Below are 16,563 nucleotides of genomic sequence, written 5' to 3' on the forward strand. Positions count from 1 at the left end.
AAATTTTGGCATCCTGATTTTTTGAAGAAATAGAAATGTCAGAAAAAAAAGTAATTTCATGTTTTTGGAAATATTTGTCACTAAAATGGCCTATTAGAGCAGAAGAAAAAAAATTAACATTTTAATAAGACCATTTTTAGTACCTACATTCACAGGTTAGTCAATATTATGGAAAGTAATTTTGTTTCTAAAATACAATTTATTTTCTTTCCTAATATCAGAAGTGTCCACCCAATTATTGAACCAAAAATTTAAAGGGTATTCTCGATATCCTCATTCACTTCCAGTCCTTCAGTTAGTCTGTCCTACCTAACTGCTTTACCCCTAAAATGTAAATCTACCCACTCATCTCCACCACTACACTAATTCCCTAATCCTTATCCAGATTACTACTAGAGCCTACCATATCCTCCCATCTATTGTACTCTTGCCTTTCTGTAATCCACTTCTCAAAGAGCAGCCAAAAAGATCATACTAAAATATACACCATATTGTATAATATTCCAGTTTAACAACCTCCAATAACAAAATAATATTCTAGTTTAACAACCTCCAATAACTCAAAATTACTTACCAAAGTCATGGCTGGTTCTAATCACATTGTTCCTAATTTGCTGACATGACTTCCTTCCTTTTTTCTTCTTATTCAAAACAATCCTGCCGGATTGACTTTCTTTTCCTAGAAGAGACCAAGCATTTATTTGTCTAATGGCTTTTGCATTTATTATTCCACCTGCTGAAAATGGTCCCTCACTCCTTAGATTGAAGGCTTTTATAAACTATCAAGTCTTACAGCAATAGTCACCTAGTTAAAGAGGACTTTCTAGAATATGCATGGCCTTTTCACATCGCTCAGCTTTATATGTCAAGCATACATCCTTCATAGCACACTTACTAACATATGATATTACCTTCTTCAATATTTCTTTTGCTCCATTATTGTCTTTCTCACCCACTAAAATATAAGCCCTAAAAATGTTTGTCTATCTTATTCACTGTCACCTTAGCGCCTACCACAATGTCTGCAAGATACTAAGTATTCAATAAATACGTATTGAGTGAATACATTTTATGTTTCATTGACTCATGAAATCATGCATGTAAATGGGACAGGTTCAAGGGAATCAGGAAAATATCTTACGTGTCTGAACTGGGAAGTGTCCCCCCACCAAGTAATGGCTGGATCCCCATTTCTGACTTTTGTTACATTTCTTTCTTGGTACTCTCAACAATGATATTTAGATTTGGCTCTCCAGAGATTATTTGATAGTTTTCTCCTTTAAAAATCCTACAAGTTTCTAAATCATTATTTTCCAGTGGTGGAAGAGATTGGCACATACCCCACAAGCACATCTTCTTCAGGGTGTTTGGTAACATTGTGAACTGAACATAATTTTCAACAGTAGTTTATTAAGTGAGGAAGCATTGAAATTGAAGACCAGAATGTTCTCTATGTCCTGGAATTTAGAGGTAGAGAACATCAGTCTTGAAAGCTCTTAGAATTTGGTGCCAGTCAGTAATTTATCTCCTCTGATATGCTGATATCCTTCTTCTTTGCATCAAAGAAAAGCAGGGTTTAATTTTTTTTTTTTTGCAATTTATCATTCACTCATACAATGTGAATATATTATTTTCTTCCCATTCGATCATTGCCAAATGGACACTGAACTTTAATTTTTGTAGAAGTATGCAGTGTGCGGAGATTAGCCTAGGAGTAAAAAGATTGACTGAATTAGGAACTAAATAATCAAGTGTTCAAATACTAACTCTACCTTTGCTAGCTGTGTGAACTTGGGAAAATTTTGTAACCTCCCTGGGCCTATTTTCTCATCGTTAATACTTAAGATATCTAACAATATTGTTATGAGTAACAAATTTGTACAAAGAATGTGTTCATTATAGTGCTTGACACCCAGCAGAAATAACATAAGTGTAATTTACCTCTTATAGCTTTGCTTGTCTGCCCTTAATGGAAAATGTTCTGAGAACACTGGAAAGGCATATACAAACAAAATTTTAAAATAAGAAATGTAGCCTTCTATATATCAAATATAAATGTAGAAAAACAATATACAAATTCTAGCACCTCTGAAACGCCAGGTGTTGTAAATAAATTTATAGGTATCATTAACTTAAGAGATTGCAAGTTGAAAATAGACTGTTTAAAATGCTTAAAAAGGGTTCAGAAGAACTAACACAGCTAGGAGGCTTTTCACAGAGGGGAGATAGGCAGGTCAAGGCCCAACACTCACCAGAGAAGGATGGTTCAGCCCCCAGAGAAGGATTATGATTCAGATCCAAGAGAAGGATTCAACAGAGGGACAAGTTTTTTAGTTTCTATTTTGGAATGGTTTCAAACCTACAGAAAAGTTACTAAGTAGTTCACATAACATTCTTATACTGTACTCTTTACCATTATGTTTAACATTTTTCCACATTTATTTTCTCTCTCTCTGCCTCTCTGTCCTCTCCCCCCCTTTTTTTCCCTCACCACATACATTTTTTTTTTTTCTGAACAATTTGGAAAAAAGTTGCAGACATCTTTCCCATTTACTTCTAAATACTTCACTGTAAATTTCCTAAGAACAAGAACATTTTCTTATATAATTTTAATATAATTTTCAAAGTCAGGATATCCACTTTGATATGATATAGTATCTAAACTGTAGGTATTATTCAAAGGTTCACCAACTGTCCCAATTATGCTCTTTATAAGCAAAAGACTATCCTGAACCATTCACTTGTCCTATCTCTTTAATTTTCTTTAATCTATAAACCTTTCTCACCCTTTCTTTGTCTTTCATGTTATCAATAATGTTGAAGGGTAGAGGTCAGTTATTTTTTCAAAAATGCCCCTCAGTTTGGGCCTGTCTGATGGTTTCTCATAACTGGATAAAATTATAACCTATGGAGTCTGTGTATTCTTCTCAAGGACCATTTTCCTCTCTAAATTTTCTAGCTCTATTTGAAACCACACTGATCTCTTCATTCTCTGCACTCCTATTGTATTTAGAGTCAATGCCATTATATTAGACCTAAATCTTCTCTGACATAAATTTACCTGAGACGACAGGGTGTCTTCTGTACCTGTCATCATATAGCCCTCTGTTATATAGGAAGAAGGCACGCAATTAGACTTCATGTAAGGAAAATAATATATGAAATCGATGTTTCACAAGCTATGTTATCCAATGAAAAGTGAGCAAAAGTGTCCATTTCATCATTCAACTGGATCCTCTGAACCTTCCATTCATGTCCAAGGTCATCTATGGAAGAAGGCAGACAGACTATTTAAATTCATCTTATTCTGGTAATAATTGGCTTAGGAGATTCTGAGGAGACAATAATTCTAGAGTCGAATCTGAAATTATGACAGAAATGAGGATAAAATTAATGAAATTGGGTTCCATAAATGCAGGAGAAGAAACATTTACTCATGTTTTCTTTCACAGTTTTTCCAACTACTGCAAAACGTTTATTGTTACATTCTAGTCTAGTGTATGTGTATGTCTTTTAGCAAGCACAACACACAGCCTAGATCATCATTCCATACCCCAAAAAGGCTTGTGACCTAGAAATTGTCTTGTGATACTCTAGTGTATGAGACTCTGGATATGGATGCTACTGTTTTCACCTCCATTTGCTGGGCTTCCTATTGCTTCTGAAGTGTCACCATGTAGAAACCTGCTTTCCAGGAAGCCCTTGCTTTAGGGAACAATTAAGATCATCTCTTCTTCATTCACAGCAGTTGGAGGCCCACTGGAGTTTAGGTAGATTAAAAATTTGGAGATTCAGTGACTTTAATATGCCCATTTTGCAATGAGAGCTGAAAACGGGGCTATAATAAGGATCCCCTTGCGCACAAAAAGCTTAGAGAATAGAGAAAATACACAGAAACTGCAACATCTTTAAAAACAAAACAGTTGCATTTTTAAAAAATATATGAAGAAAGTAGAAAACAGCAGAATCCCAGCTGAGGCAATCATTGCATTTTATGGATACTCAGTCTAAAGCATTTAAATTTAACAATTAAAAAGACACTGGGGAAGAAGGTAATGTTCCATTTTGGTACTTTAAACCTGTTGTTTATGTTTCACTGAGTTCTCAAAATTTTCAGCTGTTCCTGCTTAAAACCAGAGGTGCAAATATTTGAATTCTAGAACAAGATTACGAATCAAGCAAGACAAATAGTCAAATTACTTTAAAGAAACAGAATGCTCAAGATTTCGGTGGACTGAGAGGGAGAAAAAAATCATCTTAAGCAGTGATTCACACCATGACAGAGGACAATTTATGAGAAAATACAGTATCATAAAAATGGAAACTCAGAGATGCTATTCTTTAAAAGAATAATTGAAATAAAAGCATAATAATGCCTACTTCTATTTCTTTGGATTACATCATCTTATTAGCTCCACCAAATTCAGAACATATGATATTATAAATATTTTCTTACATATAGATTACTGCGCCCAGGCACAGAATTTTATTAACTATAATAATAATTTATGAAGGAACAAAAATGAAAAGTGGGACATTCAATCTCTTCAGTAAGGCAACACTTTTTCTTTCTAGTATATCCAGTATGTCATTAATACCATGAAGTATCTGTTAGGCACATGGCCTCATAGTAGATAATATATAAATAAGTTAAACTGTCATGTACCTATTTATTGAAAAACTATAAAAGAAAATAAACAGGTATAGAAACTCTGCCTTCTATTTATATTCAGTCCTGGTCTACTTCCACATTCTCTGACTACCATATGTAGCTATCAAACTGAGTGAAACAAATACTGAAAAAAATACTAAAATCTTTATAGCAGAGATATTAGCTCAATATGTTAAGTTTGGCTGTATATGCTAATACTGGATAAATACAGAAAAGGTACTAGTTTAAACATTTTGATTACTTTGACCAGGGAGGAGTGAATTACAAAAGCTATTCATGTAAATAATATTTGAGGAACTTTCATATGCCATGCACTGTAATTGAGGCCAGGATATGGCAGTGAACAAGATGGTCAAGGTGAACACTTATCACTCATCTCAAGTATAGTAAGAAAAAGAAAAAGAAAAAGAAAAAAAGGATAATATAAGAGGAACTGTAGAGGGAGGGAATAAGAAGTGTTTCAAAGGTCAGGGGAAAAGTTTTTGAGGAGGTGACATTTAAACTAAAATCTGATTGACAGGAAGCTCCAACCACAAAATGACCTGAGAGCAGCGTATTCTTGGTAAAGAGAACTATAGGTGCAAAGGCTTGGCTGGATGGAGGGAAAGAAAAGAGTGTTATGGTTTAGTGCAATAAATGCAAGTCCCTAAATTCACTGGTGCATGCCTCTGCCAGTTCAATCAAAACAGTCTGATCAGTTGTGTGTAGACATGAATTACTGTGGGGTTTCCTCCCCATAGAAGACAAAATGCACCTAGGATGGAGAACTTAGTCTAGAAAAAAACTTGATAGCCATGGTCCTTTTTGGTTAACCCCTGCTTAGTTCCCCTTTACAGGGTTCATGGCTGTCTCTGAATCTTGACTCTTAAAATACTGTCTTTGTAAAAAATCTGCAGAGATGAATATCAACACTTGGCATGCCATCTGCATAGAGCTAATTATATACACTTTGTTATTTGTCACTATAAGATATTTCAGAATGAAATGTGTGAACCATCTGCCAACAACTTTATTCACATTTCTTGGATCATCAACAAGAACCCTTATACTTCTTTTCCCCTCAGGAAACACAAATTGTAATGTGCACAAGGTGGGTAGATGGAAAAAAAAATCTAAAAATGTTTTTGCCGTGTACCAGAAAATAGTAGATATTTTCAGTAGAGTAACCCAGAATCTTTTATATCCATTACTCTGCCATGTATCCTTGAGACATTGTTATACAAACTAAAGCTAACCCCCCAAGTGTCAGACAGGCACCAGTGCTTTTGGCATTATTTATATGATTGTTGGGTAAGAAAGAATAAGGAATCCATGAGCTTAAAATAAATTGCAGTTTGCCATTTGATTATGTAAATATGTGGTTGCATGATCCCCAAATTCTCCAAATCACAATTTATGCACAAAGGCAAAACCAGCTTTTGTGTTTTGAAAAGCAGGTGCACAATTATTCCTGCAAAGAAAAAAGAGAGTCATTTGCAGTGATTTTGGGGGGGAGATGATTGAGCAATTACAGGCGTACATGCTAATTTTGTTTCATCCTCTGACCATCTTCTGTTTATAAAATGGACAAGCCTTTCTCTCTTTTAGAAAAGAGAAAGAAGCTGCAGAAACAATGATAAATAAGTGGGACAATTTATGCAGTTGCCAGTGGACATCAACTTGGCACAACATGTTTAAGCATTTCTCATGGAGGACTTGTCATGGCCCTGCATTTAATAAAACACCCAAAGTTTAATATCTAACTTACTGACAGTGTTGTCCAAACACCCCCACAGAAAGCCAAGGATTCAGTATTACTTGCAATATTCATATATTTTTTAAATTTCTCATTCCAGTATAGTTAACATACAGTATTATAATAGTTGTAGGTGTACAAGATAGTGATTCGACAATTCACTTACTCAGGGCTCATCAAGTGTACTCTTTATTTTAAGTTTATTTATTTATTTTGAGAAAGAGTGTGAGTGAGCAGGAGAGGGGCAGAGAGACCGGGATTGAGAGACAGACAGAGAGAGAGAGAGAGAGAGAGAATCCCAAGTAGTCTCAACACTGTCAAGCACAGAGCCCTACACTGGGCTCGATCTCACAAACTGCAAGATCATGACCTGAGCTGAATCAACACAATCAAGAGTCAGACATTTAACCAACTGAGCCACCCAGGAGCCCCAAGGTAAGTGTACTCTTAATCCACTTCACCTACTTCACCCATTCTCTCATCCATCTCACATCTAGTAGCCATCAGTTTGTTATCTACAGATAAAAGTCTGTTTTTTTTTTTAATTTTGCCTCCTTTTTTCTTCATTTGTTTTGTTATTTAAATTTTGTTCATGAGTGAAATCATATGGTATTTGTTTTTCTCTGACTTATTTCACTTAGCATTATACCCTCTGGATCCATCCAAGTTGTTGCAAATGGGAAGATTTCATTTTTTTTTTTATGGCTGAGTAATAATTGATTGTGTGTGTGTGTGTGTGTGTGTGTGTGTGTACACAACATTTTCTTTATCCATTCATCTATTGATGGACTTGGGCTGCTCCCATAATTTGGCTATTGTAAATAATGGTGCAATAAACATAAGGGTGCATATATCTTTTTGAATTCATGTTTTGTATTCTTTGGTAAATATCCAGTAGTGAAATTACTGGATTATATGGTAATTCTTTTAGTTTTTTAGGGAATCTCCATATTGTTTTCTACAGTGCCTACACCAGTTTTATTTCCTACCAACAGTGCATGAGTGTTCCCTTTTCTGTACATCCTTACTAACGCTTGTTGTTTCTTGGGGTTTATTTTTAATTTTTTTTAATGTTTATTTATTTTTGAGACAGAAAGAGACAGAGCATGAATGGGGGAGGTTCAGAGAGGAAGGGAGACACAGAATCTGAAGCAGGCTCCAGGCTCTGAGCTGTCAGCATAGAGCCTGATGGGGGGCTCGAACTCACAGACTGTGAGATCATGACCTGAGCTGAAGTTGGAAGCTCAACTGACTGAGCCACCCAGGCGCTCCTCCTGGGTTTTTTATTTTACACATTCTGATAGGTATGAGGTGATATCTCACTGTAGCTTTGATGTGCATTTCCCTGATGATGAGTGATGTTGAACATCTTTTCATGTGTCTATTGGCCATCTTGTGTCTTATTTGGAGAAATGTCTGTTCATGTCTTCTGCCCATATCCAAATGGGATTATCTGGGGGTTTTGTGTGTTGAGTTGTGTAAGTTCTTTGCAACATGTATAATTTTTAATTCTACTTTCTAACAGGAAAGAAATTGAGAGATGAAAGTAGATTAAAAGAGTGTATACTTTGATTTGTAAATTCAACCCACTTCCTTGCTAACTGAGCTTCCCTCAAAGACAAAGGGGCCATGAATTCACTGTGATATAAGATTAGAACTTGGATAATTCTAGAAAGTAGAAAAGTGGCAGGAATCATGTCCTTGAGTTTTGAGCTACTTGTACTACTTGAATTCTAAAAGTTTTCCAGGACTAGAACTGTAATTAATACTATGAACAGTCAAATTTCTATTTCCAAAATAAAATTTTATAATAGATTTCGATGGAAGATGGCGGCATAGGAGGATGCTGGGCTCACCTTGTCCTGATGATCACTTAGATTCCACCCACATCTGCCTAAATAACCCAGAAAACTGCCAGAAAACTAGCAGAACAGATTCTCTGGGACCAAGCGTAGAAAAGAGGCCCACAGAAGAGGTTAGGGAAGGTGGAGAGGCTGTGCGTGCTACACAGACTGGTGGGAGGGAGCCGGGGCAATGGAGGGGCAGCCCGCCCGGCAAGGCGGAATCCCCGAGTCTGGCTTGCAAAAGCAGAGGGATTGGACTGCATGAGTTCTCACAGCCAGCAGGACTTAACATCTGGAATGCTAAAAGTTAACAGCTCTGCCCTCAGAGAGCAGGGAGGACAAGAGGATGCTGGGAGGGAGAGTTGTTGAACCCCGGAAGACAGAGCTCAGCTCGGCAGAGGAACGAAGGCACTGGCAAGTGTCATTCCCCTCTCCCATCTGCCAGCTGAAATTCCAAAGGGAACCAGTTCCTGTCACCAAACTTGCTTGCACCGCACAAATGCCCAATGCTGTGCTTCTGTGGATCCATCCCTCTGATGGGTCTGCCTCCCTCCCAGTGCTTCAGAGCCCCTCCCGCAGGGGACATCCCATGTCAAAGCTAGCTAAGCATGCCCTCCTGCCCCTGTGCACCTTGTGGATCCATCCTGGCTAATAAGCCCTTGGCCAGATCCCATCGTGGCGGCACCACAACCTGGAAGTATGCAAGTAGCCCAGACAGGGGCCACACCACTCCACAGTGAGTCCTGTCCCTGGGAGAGAGGAAGATAAGGTACACACCAGTCTGACTGTGGCCCCATCGGTGGGCTGAGGACAGACATCAGGTCTGACTGAGGCCCCACCCAGCAAAACAAGTTACTCCAGACAGCACAGGGGAAGTGTCCTGTAGTTGGGAGCTACCACAGGGATAAGCCAAAATGACGAAACAGAAGAATTCTCCTCAAAAGAAATTCCAGGAAGTAGTGACAGCTAATGAATTGATCAAAAATGATTTAAGCAATATAACGGAACAAGAATTTAGAATAATAGTCATAAATTATTCACTGGGCTTGAAAAAACCATAGAGGACAGCAGACAATCTATTGCTCCAGAGATCAAGGGACTAAGAAATAGTCATGAAGAACTAAAAACTGCTATAAATGAGGTACAAAATAAAATGGAGGCGGCCATAACATGGATTGAAGAGGCAGAGGAGAAAATAGGTGAATTAGAAGATAAAATTATGGAAAAAGAGGAAGCTGAGAAAAAGAGAGATAAAAAAAATCCAGGAGTATAAGCAGAGAATTAGAGAACTAAGTGATTCAATCAAACAAAACAATATCCATATCATAGGAATTCCAGAAGAAGAAGACAGAGAGAAAGGGGCTGAAGGTATACTTGAACAAATCATAGCTGAGAACTTCCCTGATCTGGGGAAGGAAACAGGCATTGAAATCCAAGAGGCACAGAGAACTCCCTTCAGAAGTAACTTGAATCGATCTTCTGGACGACATATCATGGTGAAACTGGCAAAATATAAGGAAAAAGAGAAAATTCTGAAAGCAGCTAGGGATAAACAGGTTCTAACTTACAAAGGTAGATACATAAGAGTAGTAGCAGACCTATCTACTGAAACTTGGCAGGCCAGAAAAGAATGGCAGGAAATCTTCAATGTGATGAACAGAAAAAATATGCAGCCAAGAATCCTCTACCCAGCAAGTCTGTCATTCAGAATAGAAGGAGAGATAAATGTTTTCCCAAGCAAACAAAAACTGAAGGAATTCATCACTACTAAACCAGCCCTACAAGAGATCCTAAGGGGGATTCTGTGAGTGAAATGCTGCAAGGACCACAAAGTACCAGAGACATCACTACAAGCATGAAACCTACAGACATTACAATGATTCTAAACCCATATCTTTCAATAATAACACTGGATGTAAATGGACTAAATGCTCCAAGCAAAAGACATAGGGTATCAGAATGGATAAAAAAAAACACAACAAGATCCATCTATTTGCTGTCTACAAGAGACTCATTTTAGACCCGAGAACACCTTCGGATTGAAAGTGAGGGGATGGAGAACTATCTATAACTCTAGTGGAAGTCAAAGGAAAGCTGGAGTAGCCATACTTATATCAGACAAACTAGACTTTAAATTAAAGGCTGTAACAAGAGATGAAGAAGGGCATTATATACTAATTACAGGGTCTATCCATCATGAAGAGCTAACAATTATAAATGTCTATGCGCCAAATATGGGAACCCCCAAATATATGAAACAATCACAAACGTAAGCAACCTTATTGATAAGAATGTAGAAATTGCAGGGGATATTAATACCTCACTTACAACAAAGGATAGATTATCTAGACACAGGATCAATAAAGAAACAAGAGTCCTGAATGATACATTGGATCAGATGGACTTGACAGATATATTTAAAACTCTGAATCCCAAAGCAACAGAATATACTTTTTTCTTGAGTGCACATGGAACATTCTCCAAGATAGATCACATACTGGGTCACAAAACAGCCCTTAATAAGTATAAAAGAACTGAGGTCATACCATGCATACTTTCAGACCACAATGCTATGAAGCTTGAAATCAATTACAGGAAAAATCCTGGAAAACCTCCAAAAGCATGGAGGTTAAAGAACACCCTGCTAAAGAATGAATGGGTCAACCAGGCAATTAGAGAAGAAATTAAAAAATATATGGAAACAAATGAAAATGAAAATACAACAATCCAAATGCTTTGGGATGCAGCGAAGGCAGACCTGAAAGGAAAATACATTGCAATCCAGGCCTATCTCAAGAAACAAGAAAAATCCCAGGTACAAAATCTAACAGCACACCTAAAGGAAATAGAAGCAGAACAGCAAATACACCCCAAACCCAGCACAAGAAGAGAAATAATAAAGATCAGAGCAGAAATAAACAATATAGAATCTAAAAAAAAACTGTAGAGCAGATCAATGAAACCAAGAGTTGGTTTTTTGAAAAAATAAACAAAATTGATAAACCTCTAGCTAGGCTTCTCAAAAAGAAAAGGGAAAGGACCCAAATAGAAAAATCATGAATGAAAATGGAATTATTACAATCAATCCCTCAGAAATACAAGCAATTATCAGGGAATACTATGAAAATCTATATGCCAACAAAATGGACAACCTGGAAGAAATGGAAAAATTCCTAAACACCCACACACTTCCAAAACTCAAACAGGAAGAAATAGAAAACTTTAACAGACCCATAAACAGTGAAGAAATTGAATCAGTTATCAAAAATCTCCCAATAAATGAGTGTCCAGGACCAGATGGCTTCCCTGAGGAATTCTACCAGACATTTAAAGCAGAGATAATACCTATCCTTCTCAAGCTGTTCCAAAAAAATAGAAAGAGTAGGAAAACTTCCAGACTCATTCTATAAAGCCAGCATTACTTTGATTCCCAAACCAGACAGAGACCCAGCAAAAATGAGAACTACAGGTCAATATCCCTAATGAATATGGATGCAAAAAGTCTCAACAAGATACCAGCAAATCGAATTCAACAGGATATAAAAGAATTGTACACCATGATCAAGTGGGATTCATTCCTGGGCTGTAGGGCTGGTTCAACATTCGCAAATCAATCAATGTGATATATCACATTAATAAAAGAAAATATAAGAACCTGTCAATCGATGCAGAAAAAGCATTTGAGAAAATTCAGCATCCTTTCTTAATAAAAACCCTCGAGAAAATTGGGATAGAAGGAACATACTTAAACATCATAAAAGCCATTTATGAAAAGCCGATAGCTAATATTGTCCTCAATGGGGAAAAACTGAGAGCTTTCCCCCTGAGATCAGGAGCACGACAGGGATGTCCACTCTCACCGCTGTTGTTTAACATAGTGTTGGAAGTTCTAGCATCAACAATCAGACAACAGAAGGAATTCAAAGGCATCAAAATTGGCAAAGAGGAAGTCAAGCTTTCACTCTTTGCAGATGACATATTATACATGGAAAACCCGATAGACTCCACAAGTTTGCTAGAACTGATCCATGAATTCAGCAAAGTCGCAGGATACAAAATCAATTTACAGAAATTAGTTGCATTCTTATACACTAATAATGAAGCAACAGAAAGACAAATAAAGAAACTGATCCCATTCACAACTGCACCCAGAAGCATAAAATACCTAGGAATAAGTCTAATCAAAGATGTAAAAGATCTGTATGCTGAAAACTATAGAAAGCTTACAAATGAAATCAAAGAAGATACAAAGAAATGGAAAAACATTCCATGCTCATGGGTTGGAAGAATAAATATTGTTAAAATGTCAATACTAACCAAAGCAATCTACACATTCAATGCAATCCAAATCAAAGTTCAACCAGCATTCCTCTCAAAGTCAGAACAAGCAATCCTAATATTTGTATGGAACCACAAAAGACCCTGAATAGCCAAAGTAATATTGAAGAAGACCAAAGTGGGAGGCATCACAATCCCAGATGTTAGCCTCTACTACAAACTGTAATCATTAAGACAGTATGGTTTTGGCACAAAAACAGACACATAGACCAATGGAATAGAATAGAAACCCCAGAACTAACACCCACAAACGTATGGCCAACTAATCTTTGACAAAGCAGGAAAGAATATCCAATTGAAAAAGTCTCTTTAACAAATGGTGCTGGGAGAACTGGACAGCAACATGCAGAAGGATGAAACTAGACCGCTTTCTTACACCATTCACAAAAATTAACTCAAAATAGATAAAGGACCTGAATGTGAGACAGGAAACCATCAAAACCCTAGAGGAGAAAGCAGGAAAAAACCTCTCTGACCTCAGCCGCAGCAAGATCTTACTTGATACATCTCCAAAGGCAAGGGAATTAAAAGCAAAAATGAACTATTGGGACCTCATAAAGATAAAAAGCTTCTGCACAGCAAAGGAAACAATCAACACAACTAAAAGGCAATCGATGGAATGGGAAAAGATATTTGGAAATGACATATCAGACAAAGGGCTAGTATCCAAAATCTATAAAGAGCTCACCAAACTCCACATCCAAAAAACAAATAATCCAGTGAAGAAATGTGCAGAATAGACACTTCTCTAGAAGTGAATAGACATGAATAGACACTTCTCTAAAGAAGACATCCAGATGGCCAACAGGCACAGGAAAAGATGGTCAATGTCACTCCTCATCAGGGAAATACAAATCAAAACCACACTGAGATATCATCTCACACTATTCAGAGTGGCTAAAATGAACAAATCAGGAGACTATAGATGCTGGCAAGGATGTGGAGAAACGGGAGCCCTCTTGCACTGTTGGTGGAAATGCAAACTGGTGCAGCTATTCTGGAAAACAGTATGGAGGTTCCTCAAAAAATTAAAAATAGATCTACCCTATGACCCAGTAATAGCACTGCTAGGAATTTACCCAAGGGATACAGGAGTGCTGATGCATAAGGGCACCTCTAACCCAATGTTTATAGCAGCACTCTCAACAATAGCCAAATTATGGAAAGAGCCTAAATGTCCATCACCTGATGAATGGATAAAGAAACTGTGGTTCATATATATAATGGAATATGACTTGGCAATGAGAAAGAATGAAATATGGCCTTTTGTAGAAATGTGGATGAAACTGGAGAGTGTTATGCTAAGTGAAATAAGTCATACAGAGAAAGACAGATACCATATGTTTTCACTCTTATGTGGATCCTGAAACTTAACAGGAGATCATGGGGGAGGGGAAGGGAAGAAAACAAAAGTTAGAGAGGGAGGGAGCCAAACCATAAGAGACTCTTAAAAACTGAGAATAAACTGAGGGTTGATGAGGGGTGGGAGGGAGGGGAAAGTGGGTGATGGGCACTGAGGAGGGCACCTTTTGGGGTGAGCACTGGGTGTTGTATGGAAACCAATTTGAGAATAAATTTCATGTTAAAAATTTTATAAATGAAGTTGACTTAAATGTATACATCTAAAATTTATGTGTACACATACATATGTACACATAACTGCACAAACACAGGCACTGTTTTTAACAATGTTTTTATAATCTATATTTTAAGGATCAGATGAAGAATATCTAATTGTAGAAAACCATTTTACATAATTCAAAATAATTGAAATGTCAATTACTCTTGGAAATTATCTCATTGAAACTACTTGGGAAATATTCAAGCGTAGATAATTTTATCCAAATAATTTGATGGGACTACTGGTAAACCATTAGAACAGAAACACTTGGTATAAATGAACTGCAGCCAAGAATTAGAAATGGTCTATCATAATATTTTTATAATAAGATGGAAAAAATGTATCTGTAGACTAATTAATCTAGATTAGATTAAAATAGATGTATGTGGTAAATATCCTGATCAACAGGGTATGGACACATGAATCAATAATAATTGTGAAAAGGCTCAAGACATATATTACTATAATATATCCTTGAACATTCTGGGCATCAAGCTCATGAATGTTTTTCATGAGTTAAAAGTAATATGTTTATTATATGCCCACTAAAAGAAATGGACAGAAATTGTAAGGAAGGAGTCAGGATTATAAGTGACAAGAGGAAATAATGGACCAAGATTATCAAAAAGAAAGTGATACTCTAAAATGTAATTGGATATCATAAAAAGTACAGGATAAAGCTAGACTCTTTTCTGTGCCATTTACTCATTGTGTACAGAGGAGCAGTTTGCTTAACTTCTCTTTCAATTTCTTCATCTACAAAATGGGTATAATTTTTAAAAGTACTGATGTGTTATGAATGTTATAGGATTAAATGAGTTTAAAGGATGTTTAGGCACAGTCAGGTACTATTGTACCTGTAAAAAGAAAAACAAAAAAGAAGGGGGTGTTTTGGCTGCAAGTTCAGTGTGAATCAATAGTGTCATGAGATTATCAAAATATATTAACCTAGGGCTTCATTAAAAGAACAAAAATATCAGAGCGCCAGGGTGGCTCAGTAGATTAAGCATCCAAGTTCGGCTCAGGTCATGATCTCACAGTTTGTGGGTTGGAACGCTGTGTCGGACTCTGTGCTGACAGCTCAGAGCCTGGAGCCTGCTTTGGATTCTGTGTCTCCCTCTCTAATTGTGACTCCCCCCGCCCCTGCACCCCCCCCTGCACTCGCTCTCTGTTTCTCTGTCTCTCAAAAATAAATAAACATTTAAAAAAAAATTTTTTTTTTAATTTTTTTTTTACATTTATTTATTTTTGAGAAACAGAGTGAGACAAAGCGTGAGCAGGGGAGGGGCAGAGAGCGGACACACAGAATCTGAAGCAGGCTCCAGGCTCTGAGCAAGCGGTCAGCAGAGAGCCTGATGCGGGGCTCGAACCCACAGACTGTGAGATCATGACCTGAGCCGAAGTCGGACGCTCAACCGACTGAGCCACCCAGCTGCCCCTAAAAAATTTTTTTTAAAGAAAGAAAGAAAATATCAATACTGAGAAGTCTATGAGAATGTAGGCACCTGCAAAACCAGACCCCAGCTACACGTTCCTTTCTGGTACATCTGCCTTCTGCTGTCTCTCTTTTTTTGTTTCTCTATGCACACTTTTCTTAGATCTATTTCTTTCTTTTTTTCTCTCTCTTCTTTCCTTCCTTCCTTCCTTCCTTCCTTCCTTCCTTCCTTCCTATCCCACTTTCTCTCTCCCCTTCCTTCTATGCCACTTCTTTTCTGTCACATTAGAGGAAACTCTCACATTCTTGAGTGCATCTAGGGGAGAGCACTCCCCTAGATGCTGACAACTGGAACTGGGGCATCAGAAGAGCAGCTCCAAAACAGACTGCAGGGCTCAGGGAGAAGACATGCTGAGGAGAAAAGTGATCTATTTTCAAGATCACTAAAAGTTACTCTTTTTTTTAAGTTTATTTATTTCAAGAGAACCAGAGAGAGTATGAGTAGGGGAGGGGCAGAGAAAGAGGGAAAAATCTCAAGCAAACTCTGAGCTGTCAGTGCAGAGTCCATGCGGGGCTTCAATTCAGAGACACTAAGGTCATGACCTGAGCCTAAATCAAGAGTTGAACATTTAACAAACTGAGCCATCTAGGTGCCCCTAAAGTTGGCCGGTTTAAACCACGTCTATAAAAATTCTCAGGGGACAAGAAGAATAAATGGAGAAATCACAGAAAAGATATTTGGATTAAAAAAATAAATTTGAACCTACAACTCTGGAATTAAGAATAGTCTCCTCAAAAGGGTAACCCTATGCACTTTCGGTGGGAATATAAATTAGTGCAACCACTTTGAAAAGTGTATGGGGGGTTTCTCAAAAAACTAAAATAGAACTGCCACACCAGCAATCCCACTTCTGGGTA

The 16,563-nt window shown here is 37.3% G+C and overlaps 1 long non-coding RNA gene across 2 annotated transcripts in view; it reads right to left on the reverse strand.

The window, feature by feature from the left end:
• Nucleotides 1–16,563, reverse strand: part of LOC147582524 (uncharacterized) — an 807,144-nt gene that overhangs the window by 401,058 nt on the left and 389,523 nt on the right. For both annotated transcript variants that reach the window (XR_015249225.1, XR_015249226.1), the window contains one exon: nucleotides 575–679. This is a non-coding gene — a long non-coding RNA (uncharacterized LOC147582524). The remainder of the gene's footprint in view (nucleotides 1–574; nucleotides 680–16,563) is intronic.

This window comes from Puma concolor, chromosome A3 (assembly GCF_028749965.1).
Source record: "Puma concolor isolate L17-30 chromosome A3, mPumCon1.1.hap2, whole genome shotgun sequence".
NCBI classification, from domain to species: domain Eukaryota; kingdom Metazoa; phylum Chordata; class Mammalia; order Carnivora; family Felidae; genus Puma; species Puma concolor.